At 40.5% G+C, this 18,277-nt stretch overlaps 2 long non-coding RNA genes across 5 annotated transcripts in view; one reads left to right on the top strand and one right to left on the bottom strand.

Annotated features, from left to right (window-relative positions):
* LOC116586343 overlaps nucleotides 1–18,277 on the top strand; it is a 205,727-nt gene that overhangs the window by 154,639 nt on the left and 32,811 nt on the right. The window lies entirely within an intron of this gene.
* LOC116586344 lies at nucleotides 458–15,269 on the bottom strand. Its single transcript, XR_004283993.1, has 3 exons — nucleotides 15,258–15,269; nucleotides 5,318–5,323; nucleotides 458–568 (listed from the first exon to the last, which is right to left on the bottom strand). It is a non-coding gene; the product is annotated as an uncharacterized LOC116586344 (long non-coding RNA).

The raw sequence follows: 18,277 nt of genomic DNA, 5'->3' as shown, positions 1-18,277 counted from the left end.
ATCCGAATAACCTTAATGTGTATGGTGAGGATAGAATATCTCCTTCAGAGGAGTTTTGGGGAGGCTAACATCAGATCAGGTTATGTGACAAGTTTGTGGAAAAGAACAAAGCCCTAGGTGGATTGAAAGAGGGATTGTTTTTCTCTCTGTCACTGGCAGGCAAATGAGTGCACTCTTTACTCAGACTTCTTTTATGCCCCTTAAGGCCCATCCATCAGGTGCTATCTACTTTAAGCACAGCTGGGAATGCAAGGTGGTACCTGGGTTCCAGAAAAAGTGTAGCAATAAGAAAAATAAAACCAAGAAGGAAGATAGGACATGAGATCTATGCTGAGAGGCCTTATATAGAAGTTTGGATAGGAGATTTGAGAAAATTGGCAATTAAAAAAAAAAAAGAAAGAAAGAAAGAAAAAGATTTTATTCATTTGAGAGAGAAAGAGAGCATGAGTAGGGGAGAGGGGCAGAGGGAGAGGGACAAGCAGACTCCCCCCTGAGAAGGGAGACTGATGTAGGCCTCTATCTAGGACCCTGGGATCATGACCCAAGCCGAAGGGAGATGCTTAAGCGCCTGAGCCACCCAGTCGCCCCTCCGCATGGTTTTATATTATAGATCACTACAGATATAAAAGAGGTCACCCAGGGGGCACCTGAGTGGCTCAGTAGGTTAAAGCCTCTGCCTTCGGCTCACATCATGATCCTAGGGTCCTAGGATCGAGCCCCGCATCCAGCTCTCTGCTCAGTGAGGAGCCTGCTTCCTCCTTTCTCTCTCTCTCTCTGCCTGCTTCTCCATCTACTTATGTTCTCTCTATCCATGTCAAATAAACAAATAAAATCTTAAAAAAAAAAAAAAAAGAGGTCACCCGGGCAACACATTTAGGGAGAGCAGGGAAATGGCCTCAGGGCTGGGAGCTTGGGAAATATGCATAGGTGAGAATCAGGTCAGGCAAGAGTTTGCTGCAGAGAAGGTGGGAGAGAAACAGGAATCATGTCACTACCTCTGTCTCTTATATTTAATGGCACTTTCTATATGCTCGAACTTAAGTTAATCCTTCTGCATGCATTTTTTGCCCTATCATTATAATAGTGCTATAAGATAGAGATTATTATTATTATCTCTAAAATATAGACAAAACTTAGAGTTAAGTACTGTACCCCGTCCACAGAGGTGAGAACAGTCCTGTGGGAATTCTATGGCAGATTAAGCTCTTGACCCCCCCCCCTTGTATGTGACTCCCTGTATCCATGCCCATTACTATTTGACTCTGTAGCCCTTTCTGCGGAGACAGAATGCCTCCCCACCTTTCAACTTTGGGCTCAGCTATTTGAATTTTATAGTCAAAGGAATGTGGGCAGAAATGACAGTGTACCTGTCCCAACCCAGGACTTAGGAGGCTCGCCATGCTCCCACTTGCTCTCTTGTGTTTCTGGCATCACTCCCAGCCTGCAGGCCTACTTAGCTTGCATCCTGGAATGATTAGGCAGGGAGTATACCTGAGTTCTGATTGCAGCTGGCTGGACCAACAGCTTCAGATACACTCGCTTAGCATACCTAGTCTAGATCCGCAGATCCCCCCTCCCGCCCCCCGCCCAGCAGAGGCACAGAGATACGACTAAATCATCTGAGATCAGCAGAACCATCCCAGCTGATGAATGAGAAACAAATGCTTATTATAATCCATCAAGAGTGATGGTGGTTCATTACCCAGGGTTTTTGTGGGAAAAGAAAACTGATGTAGAAATGAGCCCAGGAAGTATGATTCCAGAATCTTGTGCTCCTGTCTGACCTGAATGATGTCAGGGATATCAGAGGAGTTGCATTTCAAGAAAGAAAGAGTTTCCATCATGGCCAAATGTTGCAAGATTGAATAAGATAATTATAAAACATAGCATTTCAGAGTATTGTCTCCACAAATAGGTTTGATTACAATGTGGTACCTCAGCCAAGCCACAGACAAACAGCAGGCACAAAAGTTTCACACAAGAACAGTCAGGTGACAGATAAGCAGATATTTGCAGAAAGAAAACTCCATTTAGACAACTGGCAGATGGGATATTGTGGCTGCAAGCACAGCATGCCTTTGGCATGGCCATAGATTCCAGCTCTAATGCTGAAACACCTGGTAAAGAAACCTTGGGCGAGGCAGCTAAGTAGCACCAGATGTAGAATTCAGGCATGGGTTCATTTGTTGTACCTTAATGCTGCCCAGAAAATCCACCTTTGGTAAAGAAGATCCATGTTTATCATCGTAGAGAGCAAGGCATAAACATAATAAGGCCATTTAAGGTCTTCTTAGTCTTTTCTTTTTATTAGTCCATCATGTTATCAGATATAGTAATATAATGATGGTTTTAAATTTACTATAATTTTTTAAAAATTTAGTAAGTTTGTAATTAAGACATTGCCAAAATAGATAATTTCCTTTTGATCTAGAGGGAATATATGCATATTTGGTCTTAACCAAGGCCAGATCATAGTGGAAAAACAAACAGAGAATATGTCAGGACACTTGGGCTTAAGTATTGGCCAGGTCACCAAAGAGCGCTGTGGCCTGACTTTATTTACTCCCTAAATTACAGATATCTCATCTATGAAAGAGAACAAGACAATTGTAGTAGTTGCTTCAAACTTGTATTACTTATGCAACGGCTTCTCAACTCTAAAATTACAGAAAGTTAATAACTAAAGCATTGAACTCTTTGGACTAAGTAAACTTCTTAAAACATTTTACTGGAAGAACGTGTGAATTTATAAGGATGTTTATAATTCCCGATGAGATTATACTACAAGGAAACTTCCAGCCAAAAGAGACCAAAGAAAAATTTTAAAGATTTTTTAAAAGATTTATTTATTTCACAGACAGAGATCATAAGTAGGCATAGAGGCACGCCGAGGTGGGGTAGGGGAAAAGCAGGCTCCCTGCCTAGCAGAGACCCCCAATGTGGGGCTTGATCCTAGGACCCTGAGATCATGACCTGAGCCAAAGGCAGAGGCTTTAACCCACCGAGCCACCCAGGTGCCCTGCCAAAGAAAAAATTTAAAAGTGAAATGTTTCATCAGAATTTGAACTAAGGAACTAGGGCAGTGCCTTACCACAGAATTTTGGTTCGATATAGTGGATTTAAAACAATATCAAAGGCCACTGATTCATAAGTCCTTTTACCATGGGAATGGGAGAACATTGTAGAGAATAAGTAAAGGAAGTCCTGGGAATGGGAGCCCTGGAAGAATATTCCAGAAAACCTTACTTGGAGAACTTGGCTGAGTCCTAGAAACACTGGAAAATCAGGCATCACTGTAGTAGGAGCCTCTGCCCACCATGGATTTAGGAGCAAGCTGAGTGTCCAGGAGCAGGGCTTCGAGAGAAAGCAGCAGCTCTACCTAACACACACCTTGAGGGGAGTATGAGTTTTCAAAAAATCCAGCTTCTCGGTGGAGTCAGGAGCTGACTCCAACATGAGATTGCACTTTTTGAAATGAAGAGGAATCCCCTGATCTAAAGAGGAAAGGGCTAGAGGTGATTCTGTACTGTTGAAAGAGGAGTTTCATTTTACTCAGAACTGCTACAGATGAAGAGCAACCAGAAACAGCTTCTGCTGGAGGGAGAGCGAGGCCAGTGCTTGCCTGTGGCTGAACTTTCTGTCACTGCGGCCAGTTACCCCTGACCTGGTTTAAAAGGAACACTTTTAAAGCTAGAGGCATCCCTGATATGAAACAGAGTGAAACAGGCTTCATCTGGAAGTCTACAGCATCATGAAGGAAGTACCCAAGGACATAACCACACTTTGTATCTGAAGTAGAGATGAGGCCAGATTGAAAGAGACAGAAAGCTGGTCCACAGTGCAGCAGTACCAATGAAGAAAGAAAACCGGATGAAGAAAAAATTGTCCTCCTCCAGCTCTAGCCCCCATCCCTGCTGACATGTGCCTTCTAACTATCAACACCACTCTTTGAAATAGTAAAATAATTTTTTTCCTTAATCTTTATTCAGGATTGGAGGTTAATTTCTAGAAGGAGCCCCTGATGAAGCTCAGAAAAACCAGGAAGAAAACCCAAGGACCACTAGCAGAGTTTGTTTTATTGCACCTTCCAAATAGCCCAGAGAGGCTGGTCCTTATTCAAGAGTGAATAAGCAGAAGAATAAATAAATACCACCACTGAGGTCTGAAGAGCTTCTGCAGTATGAAAGGATACAAATGTGGCATGGAAGCACCAGGTAAAGAGCCTACTTCTGAAGATTCACTCCAGGAAACAAAAGAAATTTGTTTAGGTAAAAAATACTTGTTTTTTTTTTTTTTTGAAAAATCTTTAAGAAAATAAGGTACAAGGAAAAGGAATATGATAAAGGAAGGACTTTAGGTAAACTGAGGGCTGACAGAGCTAAGGCAAAGGTTTAAAGGGTACAGCTACTGAAGAATTAAATTAATATTAAAGATAACAGTTTATTTGCATAAATTGAATTGTTGGTAACTGCTGTTTTGAAAATAGTCATGTTTCAGAAGAAGATAAAGAGATGAGACCATCAGAATATGATAGAGATAACAAAAAAGTACAATATAGAAATAATTTTTCTAAAAAGATTTTAGAGTAAATGGCATGAAGATAATACTTAAAAGTGTGAGAGAAGGGTGCCTATGTGGCTCAGTTGGTTAAGTGTATGCCTTCTGATCTGGTCATGATCCCAGGGTCCTGGAATTGAACCCTGCACCTGGCTCCCAGCTGAGGAGGGGCTTCTCACTCTTCCTGTGCTTCTTGCTCTCTCTGCACCTGCCATTCCCCCTGCTGGCACGTGCACTCTCTCTCTGTCAAATAAATAAGTGATATCTTAGAAAAACAAACTATGAGATAATCATACCTCCGAATCTGAAGAAACAATTATTGTGTTGAAGGGACTCTCCCTATCATCAGAGGGGAAATGAACATCTCATACAGAACATTAGATACAACAAATACCCCAAGCAATACAAACAATAGATGAATACGCAGAGTTTTAAAAAGAAAAGATTAAAATCTAAAAATCTTATATCCACTCAAGGTATACCTCCTGTATAAAAGCAATGGAAGGACTTTACTTACAAAGACTAGAAGACTAATCCAAAATCCAGCCTAAAAAGTGAATAAAATTGAGAGCTCGCTCCCAAATGACATAGTTGTTGAAGAGCTAGTGGTGAGCAAAGGAACTATGTAATTTACCTTAAAAAATATAGCTGCAAAGAGAAAGTACTCACATATTTTTTTTTATAAACAGAGTGAAAATTTAAAACTTAGAACAGTGTAGCAGTAATGAATTGGAACAAACATTCTAGAGTTTATAAAAACCCAAAACTGGGAGGCAAGCATGTGAGGAAGAGATGAGGCCTTCACAGAGAGCATTTCTTTCCTGGCATTGTTAAATTCAGTCATTCAGATGAGTAGATGATGGAACTGTTTTCTTTTGTACTTGTGTTCTCTTTCTTTGGTAAGGATGATAAAGTGATTAACTTTCGCATTTGTCTTCTAGAATGTAGCATGTTCTAGACCAAGAATAAAATTTCCACCCTGAAACTTGAAATCAGCTTCTTGAAAAACGTGAATAAGGCATAATGTCTGATTACTTTAAGAAGACAAACTTTGTTATCATTACCATTAATTTGCAAGGCATGGAAAAATCCAAGTATTTTTGAAGTTCTCTAATTATTCCTCATGTACTTACTGGAAAGAGATTGAGGTTAATCTGGAAAACCAGGAGGTAGGACGAAAGTAGTGAAAGTGGGATTACTGAAGATATAAATTCTGTGTTTGCCCTTAATAGAAACTTGCCTTTAATACTGACCTACCAGGTTTTTCAGAATCTCAGATGAAACCTTCCCACTTTTCCTGTCTAGTTATGGCATTTAGAGAAGGTTGATATAAAATAAGAGGGATAAGCTACTGGCATTCCCAGCTTTTGGTCTTTGGACTATGACATGTCAGGGTCAGCCAACAGGCCCAGTACAGGGTCTCACAGCAATTCATGAGGTGATGCCCACTCTAAACCAGGTTTCACTCCTCCATACTTCCCCAAGCACACTTAGCCTGAAACCAAGCTTTAACAATTAGCCTTACGAATATGTCTGGGAGCATCTGTTCCATAGCAGCTGGTCCTATTGCTTTAGGTATTAACCTTTAGGGAAAAACTTCTGCTAACAAGCAACCCTAACCAGAGATCAGAAGCAAGAAATAATTCACTCTGAGTCACAGGAAGTGGGTAACTGGAGAACACTAACCCTGGCACTCTCTTCTACCCATAGACAACACTTGAAGGGAAGTGAATTGGGAGAAGGGATGGAGGGCTACTGTGACTATGGAGTATCACTTTCAAAATACTGATAGACCTGGATCGATAAAGGAACATGAAGCATAGAGAGGTTAACTTGTCCAGGTTGACAAGGTGAGTGGAGGCACTGGGATTTCAATCCAAGTCTGACAGCAAAGCCTGGCACTTTGCATTATAACCTTCTGCTTCTTGGATTTGCTGAAAGTGGCAATTGAGAAAAGTCAAAGAGATAAATCATTCCTACGCCCTGCTATATGTATATAAATTTGACTTAAACATCCTTCAACTTGGAAATTATATGGTTTGTACCTGCATTGAAATTTTAAAATGGGCTATTTGACACATCTAGTGTTTAACACTATTCACTCATCAAAACTGTGCATTCATCCACAAGTAAGGGGCAGATTCAGAACTCAGTTATATCAAAGCAGACACCAAAGAGGCCATTATAGCCCCAAATTGCAAGGGAATTTCTGAATCAAACTGTGCATTCATCCACAAGTAAGGGGCAGATTCAGAACTCAGTTATATCAAAGCAGACACCAAAGAGGCCATTATAGCCCCAAATTGCAAGGGAATTTCTGAATTCTGTCTTAGGGAACTTTATTGTCTATCACATTGATAAAAGAACTAAATAACCATGAACTTGCTACTTCATTTTGGAGGCACAGACCACATGCCATCATCCCTGACTGGCCTCATAGGGCCTGCACGGGATCATTTTGTTTTCTTACATCTGGTTGAGAACCAAGTCACATCCTTTTAATTCTGTATGTGTACATCTATATTCACATTCACTGTCTTCTCTCTTCTTAGCTGTAGTAATATTCTCCCAATTTTTCTTCCTATAATCACTCTTGCATTCTCTCTAATTCATCTTCAATATCATAGAAAGATAATATTTATAAAGGAAAACATGATTATATCATCCTCATGCTTAACATATATTAAAGTCCTTAAGAAAAAACAAACAGGGGTGTCTGGGTGGCTCAGTGGGTTAAGGCTTCTGCCTTTGGTTCGGGTAGTGGTCCCAGGGTCCTGGGATCGAGCCCCGCGTTGGGCTCTCTGCTTGGCGGGGAGCCTGCTTCCTCTCTCAATCTGCCTGCCTTTCTGCCTACTTGTGACCTTTGTCTGTCAAATAAATAAATAAAATCTTAAAAAAAAAAAAAAGAAAGAAAGAAAAGAAAAAGGAACAAACAAGCTCTGTAACCCCCTCCTCATTGCCTGGCTAACACTTTCAGATCTCAGATTTCTTATGGGAAGCCTTTCCTTCATTCTAGAAGTTAAATCCCTGCTACACATTCCCAGAGTAGGAATGTGCCTTCTGCACTGGTGGCTTTTAAAATAGTGATTATGACTTGCTCACTGTTTGTCTTCCACACTAGACTTTAGGCTCCAAGAGGCAAGGGACTGTTGGGTCTTATTCACTGACCTGTTTTCAGCCCTTAAGACAACGCATAGTGCTAAGTAGATATTTTCTGATTTGCTTATTCAGTTATAGGTATATTTGCAATTTATACTAATTTGAGAATAGACAGGTGAATGTTATCTACTATAGTCATTGAAAACATCAAGGGAGTCTTATTTTTTTTTAAGATTTTATTTATTTATTTGACAGAGAGAAATCACAAGTAGACGGAGAGGCAGGCAGAGAGAGAGAGGAAAGCAGCCTCCCTGCTGAGCAGAGAGCCCGATGCGGGACTCGATCCCAGGACCCTGAGATCATGACCTGAGCCGAAGGCAGCGGCTTAACCCACTGAGCCACCCAGGCGCCCCAAGGGAGTCTTATTTTTTAAGAAGAGTGGTCAACACTTATTGTGGGCTAGTAATGCAGTAGGATGTCAGGTGTCATAAAAATCAAGGGTGTAAATAAATACCTACTGAGGAACTGTTGAAATCCCATGTTAACTGCACAGTTTTATTCAAGGGACCAACACACTTACAGCCACTTCAGGAAAAATTTACCTGTGCCAATCATTAAATTAAAGGAACTATTTCCAGAGTGTTAAGGCTCTGCATGCCCTCTGACTCCTGCCAGGAATTGATCATTCCAAAAGAACTGTTTGTTCTGAAGAGGAGCATGGATTCTCTGATATGTGCTTAGACCAGATGGTGGAGAACAAACAAGCCATCATCCAGGTCACGGCCCCTACTTTTTCCATTTGGGCTGTTGACCTGCCAGTGTTTCAACTACAGGTTTTGTGAATTTATAAATTTCTCTGAGACATGTCATGCCACAGTTCCCTTAGAAAACATGCTGTTGTACCATGAATAAGACATGCATGTCAGAATTCTCACATTTTTCTTGCTGTGGAGTGGGAACTACGAAGAAGCACAGAATGGAATTAACTATATCCTATCTAACTGTTTGTGGTAGCAAGGAGGAACATCGATTCAGAGGATGTAACACCAAGGAGAGTTTGCCCATTAGTTTTGGAGTGGCCCCTTACCTCCCTAACCCTTTGGTAGGTGGCCTTACTCGTTGCCCAGCAGCCAGTTCATGTAATAAAGTGACACACATCACCTGACCTTGTCTCAAAGCCCAGAGCTGGCTTCTTCCCTCCAGTTAGTTGCAGGCTGAGTGTGGATTCTGGCCAGTCATCTCTTAGTTCCAAAGAGGTATTGATTGACTATTCAATTTATTTATGTGCCAGGTACTCTCACAGGTTGTATTGATATGATCCCCTGCACAATCCCAAATTTTGTAAGTTGGTTCTATCTCAGAAATGGGCCTAAGTGATAGGTCCCAGATCACAGTGGGTTTCAGAGAGAGAGAGCCAGAATTGGCACCCAGACCTTGGACTTTGCCAAACCATGACTACCCTAGATGGTACAATAGTCTACCCTGAGTGTGAACCTCTGCTGTCTGACTCTCACAGATCCTTAGAGCAGGTGGCAGTCTTAGGGATTGGCTCAGAGGACTGAGAAGATTGATGACAGAGGTGAGGATCAGGGAATGGGAGCCCAGGAAGGAAGGAGGACTCTTACGTGTCTGTCGCTGAAGAAGGGAAAGAACTTCCTCCTGCTCCTGGTTCTGGAGCCTCCACAGGGCTCTCATGCTTGCGTGACTCCCAGAGACTAGAACCACCCCTTTTCTCTGGCTCTGCTGGCTTTGTTTTTCCCTTGCTCTGACTACAGATCCCTCCTCAAGCACTTCTCAGTGAGTCCCTTTCCCTTTTACCAGGCCACTGAAAACAGTCTGAAAGAGCAAGTGGTTGGGCCCAAGCCCTGACTTAGAAGAAGTATGAGAAGGAAAAAATGACTTTCTTCTCCATTATGAGGTTCCTTCTCTAGAACTGGACTCCCCTCAAATTTTGAATTTCATGGATGTAGGGCTTATGAATAGGGATCGAGAGGATTGATCATCAAAATGCCCATGAGTTTCTAGGCCAGCAGGGTGCTTTGTCTTTGTTTCCGTTCATGCAACATGATGACTATGAAAAAGTTTTGAACTACATCAACAAATAAATACTTACGTTAATGTGCTCAAGTTGTAGAATTTTATGACAGATAGCTTGTATGAACTATATATGAAAAAGAGAACAGAAAGCAGATGATGATTTTGTTTTGTCCCATTTCCCCTTTTTCCCTTGCAAAGTCCTCTTCTCTCACTCCCTCTGGGCTTACACTCAGTGGTCCCAGAACTGGTGTCACTGTGTTTCTGGTAGAGAGCAAGATCCCAGAATGGCATTGCTGATGGGGGTGTGGTTACATGTATGAATCTGGCATAGAGGTGAAGAGGTAGGGCAAAAGGAGAGTGACTAATACAGATGTAGAAATTGCAGGAAAAAAGAATAAGAACCTGCAGAAAGAAGGCAAACTCTTGTCTTTTGTTGTTCATCACTTGTTAGTTCATTTTGCCAACTCTCTTTTTTAAAGCTGTTTGTTTTACTTTATCTGTAGTGTAGTCATAGAAAATAAACTCCTTACTCGTGATGGGTAATTAAAAGTATTTCTTGGTTCTTTACTTTTGTGCTAGCCAGAGTGGTAGAAGTGACCCAGAGCTCCCCTGAATGAAAAGGAAGGAATTATAAGTTAGAGATAAACATCCTGACTCTAATTAGACCACTAACCCGAATCCAACCCAGGATCAAGAGTCTTATGAAGTTGTGTTTCAGTTTTATTTTCAAATACTGCTCCTTTGCCAGTCCCTGAGCTCGAGTCTTAGAGAAAAATCATAGAAAGTTAAGTGATTTTATGTTTCTTTGTCATTAAGCAAGTGGCAATTTGAAATGTATACAAACCCTGCTGGCTACTCCTAACACTTACATTTCCTTTAAAGAACATATGACATACAACAGAATGATTACTTTTAGAGGTCCTCTTTCCATAATATAGTAGCGTTTGCCTTTAGGTGATCGGTATGACTTAGCTAACCCCATTAGGCTCCTTTTGAGACCTGTTCATTCAGGGTAAGAGAACATGATGGATTTAAGGGCACTAAATTGGACAGCTGCAGAGAGTGCCATGTCCTTGGAAGACTTCAGGTCTCTAAAAAATGTATTCAATAAATTTCTTTATAGTTTTGCACAACTTCCTATGAAGGGAGCCCAACTTGTTTATAAGATCCCTTTCCCCAAATTCTTCATTTGGAATATGATCCATTTAAACCATCAACATGATTATCTAGTACTAGAAATTCTTAACACTATTTTTTCCTTGCATACAGATAGAGGAGATAATTAGTATTAGAGGTTCCTCTTGACTTCCTAAAAGTCTGACTTATATGAAGAGCATTGGCCATCAGTAGAGGAGAAAATATATTCTGTAAGAACTATAGAAACAATTCTACTCTTCTAGGAATAATTCCTGGGAGGAAGGCTTTGACAAGTAGTCCCCAAATTGGGCATTCTTTTGTATGTATTTATGCATTTGTTTGTTCTGGAGGACACCATTGTGGATGAGTTCATCTTGCCCACTCAGCCAGAAGGATGACAGCTGGGTCAGTGACCCAGGCAGCCATTCAGAGACCTGAGGGCTGTTTCTCATACATCTGTCAGGCACTAAGAGGAAATACAGTTCATTATAACTACTGTGCCTCCAGAGAGCAAGATAGATACAGTCTGCTTTTGCCTATCCAAATGAAATTTAAACATTTACAAATCACAAAGCCTTGTTAAGTTATGAGTAGGAAGTCACTGCAAAACTGTACCTGAGTAATGAGACAGGTCAGGACATGAATCAGTGAAAATGATACAGATATCTTAGTGCCGAAATTTCAGGTAGAAAGATGTGACATGGATACACAGCTATTGTGTAAATATATAGGTCTAGAGCCCTTAACAGTATGTTTGGTTTAAAAAAAAAAATTACATATGCCCAGACTGAAACCTTGTAGGTGCATGATAGTAATAAGGATGTCTTATTCTCTACCTGACTACCCTAAAAAAAAAAAAAAAAAGCCTGTATGGGTTTATGCTTTAATTCCAACAAAACGTTTCTTATCTAACACATACTCATTCTTTAAATTTTTCATTGGTTTGATATAAGCCATTAATTGCACTTGATATTCAATACCAAAAATTAAAAGTAGTGTGAACCTAAGAAAGGGAAGGTGCTTATTTCATGAAACCTAAGAGTTCGGTTATAAATTTTAAATCTGCAGAACTAGGTAGCAAATGAGGTTTTTTTTGTTTTGTTTTGTTTTTAGCAGAATATATTCTTTTCTGTGTCTTTTGTCTAATGACATCTCAAAGACAGCCACCATTTGCATGAAAGTGTCTGCAGTTATTGTCAGATCGCAAAAATGTCCCTCTCTGGGTTTGGCCCAACAAGTACAAATGAAGTATGATTACCACAATAGAAAATGCCACATTTTACTTTCTTTTAGTTTTTAATTACTTGAAGAGGTTTGAACAAATAATTTGCTTGTGAAAATAAGGTTTCTTGTGTAGTGTCATTTTGACTGAGAACAGACTGTCTGCCAACTAGAAATACCTAAGCCCCACCCAAGGGTAATCATCACTTTGCAGTTGACACAGTGTTTTACTGGAAAGATGATTATCTACTTCAGGGAACAGCCTTTTTAAAGTGTGGATTGTACATGGCCTTATGTACAGAAGTCCAACCATTTCAACAGCCTGCGATTTAAAAGAACTCAAGTAACGTTATTAAATCAAGTGCAACTACCAAAGGCACTGGCTAGCATTTGGCAAACAGGGAGAGAAGTGGGCATTTCTAGCTTTGCAAAGACTTGGCTATTCCATTCAGGATAGAAACTTATAATCAATTTATAAATTTATTATGGGGGAGATTGTTATGGATATAGTTCCCCCCGTCCACACTACAAAACACAGAATCTGAGAGAAGAGCTTTTCAGATCTCTTAGAAATAATGAGATTTCCTGGGGATGGTTTCTTTAAAGCAAGGAAAGGGAAACTGGTTAGTATCCTCATGGATTGACTTTGGCAAGCTCAGGGGCCCTCGCTTGCCAGGGACCTTCAGCATTGCCTGCCTGTGCAGGCAGTTGCTGACTTCAGTGAGGAAATAAGATAATGCCTACAGCAGGGAAAGAACCAGCTCTTCTTTCTTTCTCCCTTCTTCCTCTGTTTCCACTCCCTTCTCCTTTCTCTACTTTCTCCGTTGCCAAGAAAAGCATGTGCATGAGGCAAGAATAAAGTAACTCTGTGACCGGGGTGAGAGTGGCCATTGTGGGTGTGGATATGTTAGGGAAAAAGAAGTTGTACAATACTAGTGTCCTACAACCTTGCTACTTCCCCTTCAACCAGAAATATTCAGAATAAAACATCTGTTTTAATCCCTAAATAAAAAAGGTAATTGCTGTACTATGCAAAGTACCCAAACCCACCAAGAGGACACCTTCCACAATGGGTCCCAAGAAGAGCAACCTTGTGAGATATCAGCATGTAAGTTTGCATCTGTTAAACTCTTCTTCTGAGCTTAGTTTAGGTGATGGGACCCTGTGTCTCAATATCAGAAGATCTGGTCTTCATTTTACTTTCAACATATCTTGTGTTATTTTGATTGTGTTTACTTAAGACATCCTAAGTGTTGACAGTGGATTGAGCACTCTGCAGAGCACCTCTGTCCTTCCCCATCTGATGAGCTCATATGTTTATTGGATCGCAGTTTGAAGACCTGACTTCATTTTGCCATTATGTGACCTGGGGTACATTTCTTTTGTGTCTATGTGATCAGTCACTTACGTAGTGTCAAAGAGTTTTTAAGACATTCATCACCAACTCTTTGATTCCATGAAAATTAAGTAATATTGATTCCTCTCTTTGAAAATTAAATAATTCTATGGGGTTTTATTATGGGAAAGTCCTATCAGAGACAAATTTGTGAAGCTAAGGGGGACACAAAGGATCATGCGAATGGCCTAGAATTCCAAAGGTGCTCCATGAGGCAGGAATTGATGCCAGATCTGGGTTTTTTTATCCAGATCACATGTTGCCCAGTATTCTTGGAATCAAAATTCCTTAACATCCAAGTTTCTAATGGTGGAATGTCAGGTCTGACAGGTGTGACTGGAAGAGGTCTTACCTGGAATGCCGGAAGACCTACAAAAAGACAGCTGCCTACTCCATCTAACTGAAGGGTGCAACCCTGCTTTGCAGTCCTGCTTTGCAAGATTATGGTGGAAATTGAAGCTCTTTTGTCTGCAGTGAAATCTGAATCACTGGAGAAAATGTCTTTGTCAAGAGGTGTCTAAGGACTCATCTTGGTGACCAATACTCATCTGTTTTGCAAATCCTGTTCAAACTAGAAGGTTGGGGAAGAGCTTATTACCATATTTCATGTTCTGCTTTTGAGTCAGCAAAAATTTGGGAACATTAGGTGCAACCTCCTTTCTCTAAGCATTATTTCAGGGAGATTGCTAATGTGATTATAGTGGTTACCTTTCTATTCCCATGTATACACCATGTTACACCCTGTGTGAAGACCTAAAAACAATCATACTAATAACATTTTATACAGTTGGAGTCATATTTTAAATGCTTTAGAGAATCTCACTGTTTAAGAGAATCTTGCTGAAAAACTTTTCTCAGGAAGGTAGAGGATTCCCTAATTCATCAGTTTTGCCATTTTAGATTTCCTTGTGTTGTGTTTTGGTTAAAGGGAATTATTAATACTGCATAGACTCTACACCTACTCTGAATTTTACTCAGAGGATGACTCCAAGATACACAGTTTCTTATGTCAGACTGGAAGCATTTCTTTAGCAAATAATTTATGTGAAAGATTTTCTTGGTCTTTCCTCTTAGGATTTTATTTATTTGTTTATTTGACAGGCAGAGATCACAAGTAGGCAGAGAGGCAGGCAGAGAGAGAGAGAGAGGTAGAAAGCAGGCTCCCCGCTGAGCAGAGAGCCCGGTGCGGGGCTTGATCTCAGGTCCCTCGGATCATGACCTGAGCAGAGGCTTTAACCCACGGAGCCACCCAAGCTTCCCAGTCTTTCCTCTTAGGAAGAAATAGTAGGTATATTGGCAGCTATAGACTATAGTGTAACTACAGAAACTTTGCAAAACTAAGAGAGATTACTCAGTGCAGTATCAGCACAAGGCGGGGGGGAATTAGGGATTGGAATGTGGGGCTGTGGCTGGAGGATGAAAGGCTGGGAAAGGAGGACGGTTGGAAGGATCTTTGTCATGGGGAATCCAGTGAAGATCAAGGGTGCATCCGGGTGGAAGGTCACAGCAGAACTGGAAACATGTATTTTCCATCTAAAATTGTAACCATCCTCTTTCATATTAATGTATATCCATAAGTGAAGTGATATTCTTTCTATTGATGAAAGAATGTTCTTCCAGCCAGCCAGTCTTGTGACCTTTGAGTCATCCTTGAGTCAAAGATGCATGGAATTTTAGAGCTGGATAAAGTCTTAAAAGATATATAATCCAAGCAAGACCACACAGTTCAAAGGAAAAACTGAATAGTTTTTCCAAATTCAGTTTACAAGCAACACAGCCAGCCTTAATGCTTAGTTTCCTAAATCCCTACTGAACGTTTCTTCCACTGCTCTACCTGGCTCTTCCCTTTCTTTCATCTGTTCTTCAGCCAGATACCAAATCCTACTGACTCTTCTTTTGGAACTTTTCTTACCTCTGTATCTTTCCTTTGCGGATCAACCTAGTCTAGGCTCTGCTTACAGTTACTTCCTAAAAATGCTCCCTGTCTGTGGTCTCTCTGCTCTAGTCCATTGTACTCACCAGAATTATTTTAATCTTCCTCAGGCATTAATCCCATCATGTTTCTCAAGAACCCACTTGTTAAAATCTGACGACATGGGATAATAAAAAGTGATTAGATTTGGGGATCAGATAAATTTGGGTTCAAATCCTTGATCTACCCTTAAATTTAGGTGAGTTATTTAACTTCCCTGAAATTCATTTTCCTCATCAGTAAAATGGGAATTATAGGTATAAATAAAAACCATGAAAAATAGTGGTTATTATAAGAATGGAATGGCCTCGGGTATATTACATTGCCCAGCAAATAAAAGATATTCAAAAATGTGAATCGCCATTCTAGAATTCTCACCTGTCTGCAGTGTGACTCCTACCTACCTTCAGTCTTGGCTTCCACTGTCCCATAGGACAAGCTTTTTGCCTTAGCCAGTGGGTGTGGTTCCTGAGCACAGTCTCGTTCCCTGGAGTTATCTCCACTTCCTGAAGATGTTCATCCCCTTCGTTTGTACAAATCCTTCTGCTTCATGATAGCCTGTCTCCTAGGCTCTCATTCCTGTTTTCCAGGAAGAAAAGGCAGGGGGTATGGGGTGTTGTGTTCAAACAGAGGTGTAGGAAACCGTCCAAAGTCTTCAGCTCTGAACTCCCAAACAGGCCTCTCTTGTGGCAGGGACCTTTGAACCCATGCTCACCTGGAGTGTTCCAGGTCACCGCCTCCACTGGTGCCCCCATGCTTGCTGCTGTGCTATGACAGACTCACTTCCCAGCCACTGGTGCTGTGTGACACTTGGGGCACTGTTTACCCCGGTGACATCCTTTGATCCCCAACATGGTCCTCAGCACTGCTTTCCCATTGTGTCCCTTGCTCACAGTCCTATCTGATGACGCTAAATAATCCTGGGTGACTTTGGCCTTTGTGGATGACTTAAGAATACAACATATGCTCCTCAGATCTTCATGCTATCAGGTCTAGGTACATCAATGTATCTAAAGAAAAAGATGGTTCCAGGTGACACAACCCTGAATAATCTGTAAATGTCTCATCATCCTCTTGCTGAGGCTTTTGGTAACTGTTATTACACCACTTTTATTAGGCTTGCTTTCCTAGTTTGTCACAAACCCTTCTCCTTCCCTCCCATGGTTGTAAACTCTAGGGCTGAGCTGGGAGACTGGGAAGCACTTTCAGGGGCTCTGTTAACCATCTCATACAAATACCAGGGTATCTGAATTCATGGAAGGCAGTTTTCTCCTCCTGCAAGCCACATTCTCAGCCCACCTGGGATGTGTCAGGAAGCTAGGACGTCCCTGGCCCCCGTTCTCCCCTTCTGAGTTACTTAAGCTCACTGTGCTTTTGATAATAACTCCCAAATCATGGAGGTCTTGCCCCCACAAACTAGTTCATCCACATAAAGTACTTCACACTACACATGGATGTGTACATTGTACCATGAACAAAGATTTCTTGCTGAGGAAGCAAGAAGGGACTAAAATCTAGCCATATGCTATTCCCTAAGCCTGAGCCTGGATATGGGACTGTGTCTGCCTAGAGGATGAAACAGGACCTTATGTATGCATATATGTATGTATGTATGTATGTATGTGTTTATAACTTAAAAAATGTTTTAAAGTGTAATTGTCATACAATTTCATATTAGTTTCAGGTACACAACATGGTGGCTCCAGTGATGCCGTGCTCATCACTATAAATGTACTTACACACATACAACCGTCATTACAATATTACTGTTTTCCCTGTGCTGTTCTGTTCATCTCCATGATTTATTTATTCTGTAACTGGAAGTTCTTAACGTTTAATCCCCTTCCCTTATTTTACCCATCCCCCCACCCTTCCCCTCTGGCAACTACCAGCTTGTTCTCATAATATATTTATGAGTCCGTTTCCACTTTTTGTTTATTTGTATGTGTTTTGGTTTTTAGATTCTACATATGAGTGAAATCATATAGTCTTTGTCTTTCTGTGATTGACTGATTTCATTTAGCACAATATTTTCTGCATCATCCATGTTGTTGCAAATGGCAAGATCTCCTTCTTTTTGATGGACAAGTAATATTCCAGTGTGTATGTCTAGGTCTGTGTGTCTATACACAGCATATCTATGTCTGTTCATCTATCAGTGAATACTTGGATTACTTCTATATCTTAGCAACAGTAAGTGATGGTTCAATGAACATAAGAGCACATATTATCTTTTCAAGTTAGTGTTTTCATTTTCTTTGGAAAATACCTAGTAGGGAATTACTGAGTCATAGACATTTCTATTTTCAATTTATTTGAGCAACTTCCATACTGTTTTCCACAGTGGTTGCATCAATTTACATTCCTACCCACAGTGCAGGAGGGTTCCCTTTTCTCCACGTCCTCACCAACAGCTGTCATTTCTTCTCTTTTTGATACTAGTCATTCTGACAGGTGTGAGGTCATATCTCATTGTAGTTTTGATTAGCATTTCCCTGGTGATGAGTGATGTTGAATATCTTTTCATGTGTCTACTGACCATCTATAGATTATCTTTGAAGAAGTTTCTCTTCAGGTCTTCTGCCCATTATTTTAGGCAGTCTTTTTATGTTGAATTATTTAAATTATTTAACACCTTATAAGATATATCATTTGCAAATATCTTCTTCCATTTAGTAGGTTGCCTTTTTGTTTCATTGGTGGTTTCCTTTACTGTGCAAAAGCTTTTATTTTTATATACTCCCAGTAGTTTATTTTTTATTTTGTTTCCTTTGCCTCAGGAAACTTATCCATAAATATGTTTCCAGGGGCAAGGTCTAAGAGATTGCAGCCTATGTTTTCTTTTAGGAGTTCCATGG

The sequence above is a fragment of the Mustela erminea genome, chromosome 3, assembly GCF_009829155.1.
Source record: "Mustela erminea isolate mMusErm1 chromosome 3, mMusErm1.Pri, whole genome shotgun sequence".
NCBI lineage: Eukaryota > Metazoa > Chordata > Mammalia > Carnivora > Mustelidae > Mustela > Mustela erminea.
This window is presented reverse-complemented; position numbering and strand designations above follow the sequence as displayed.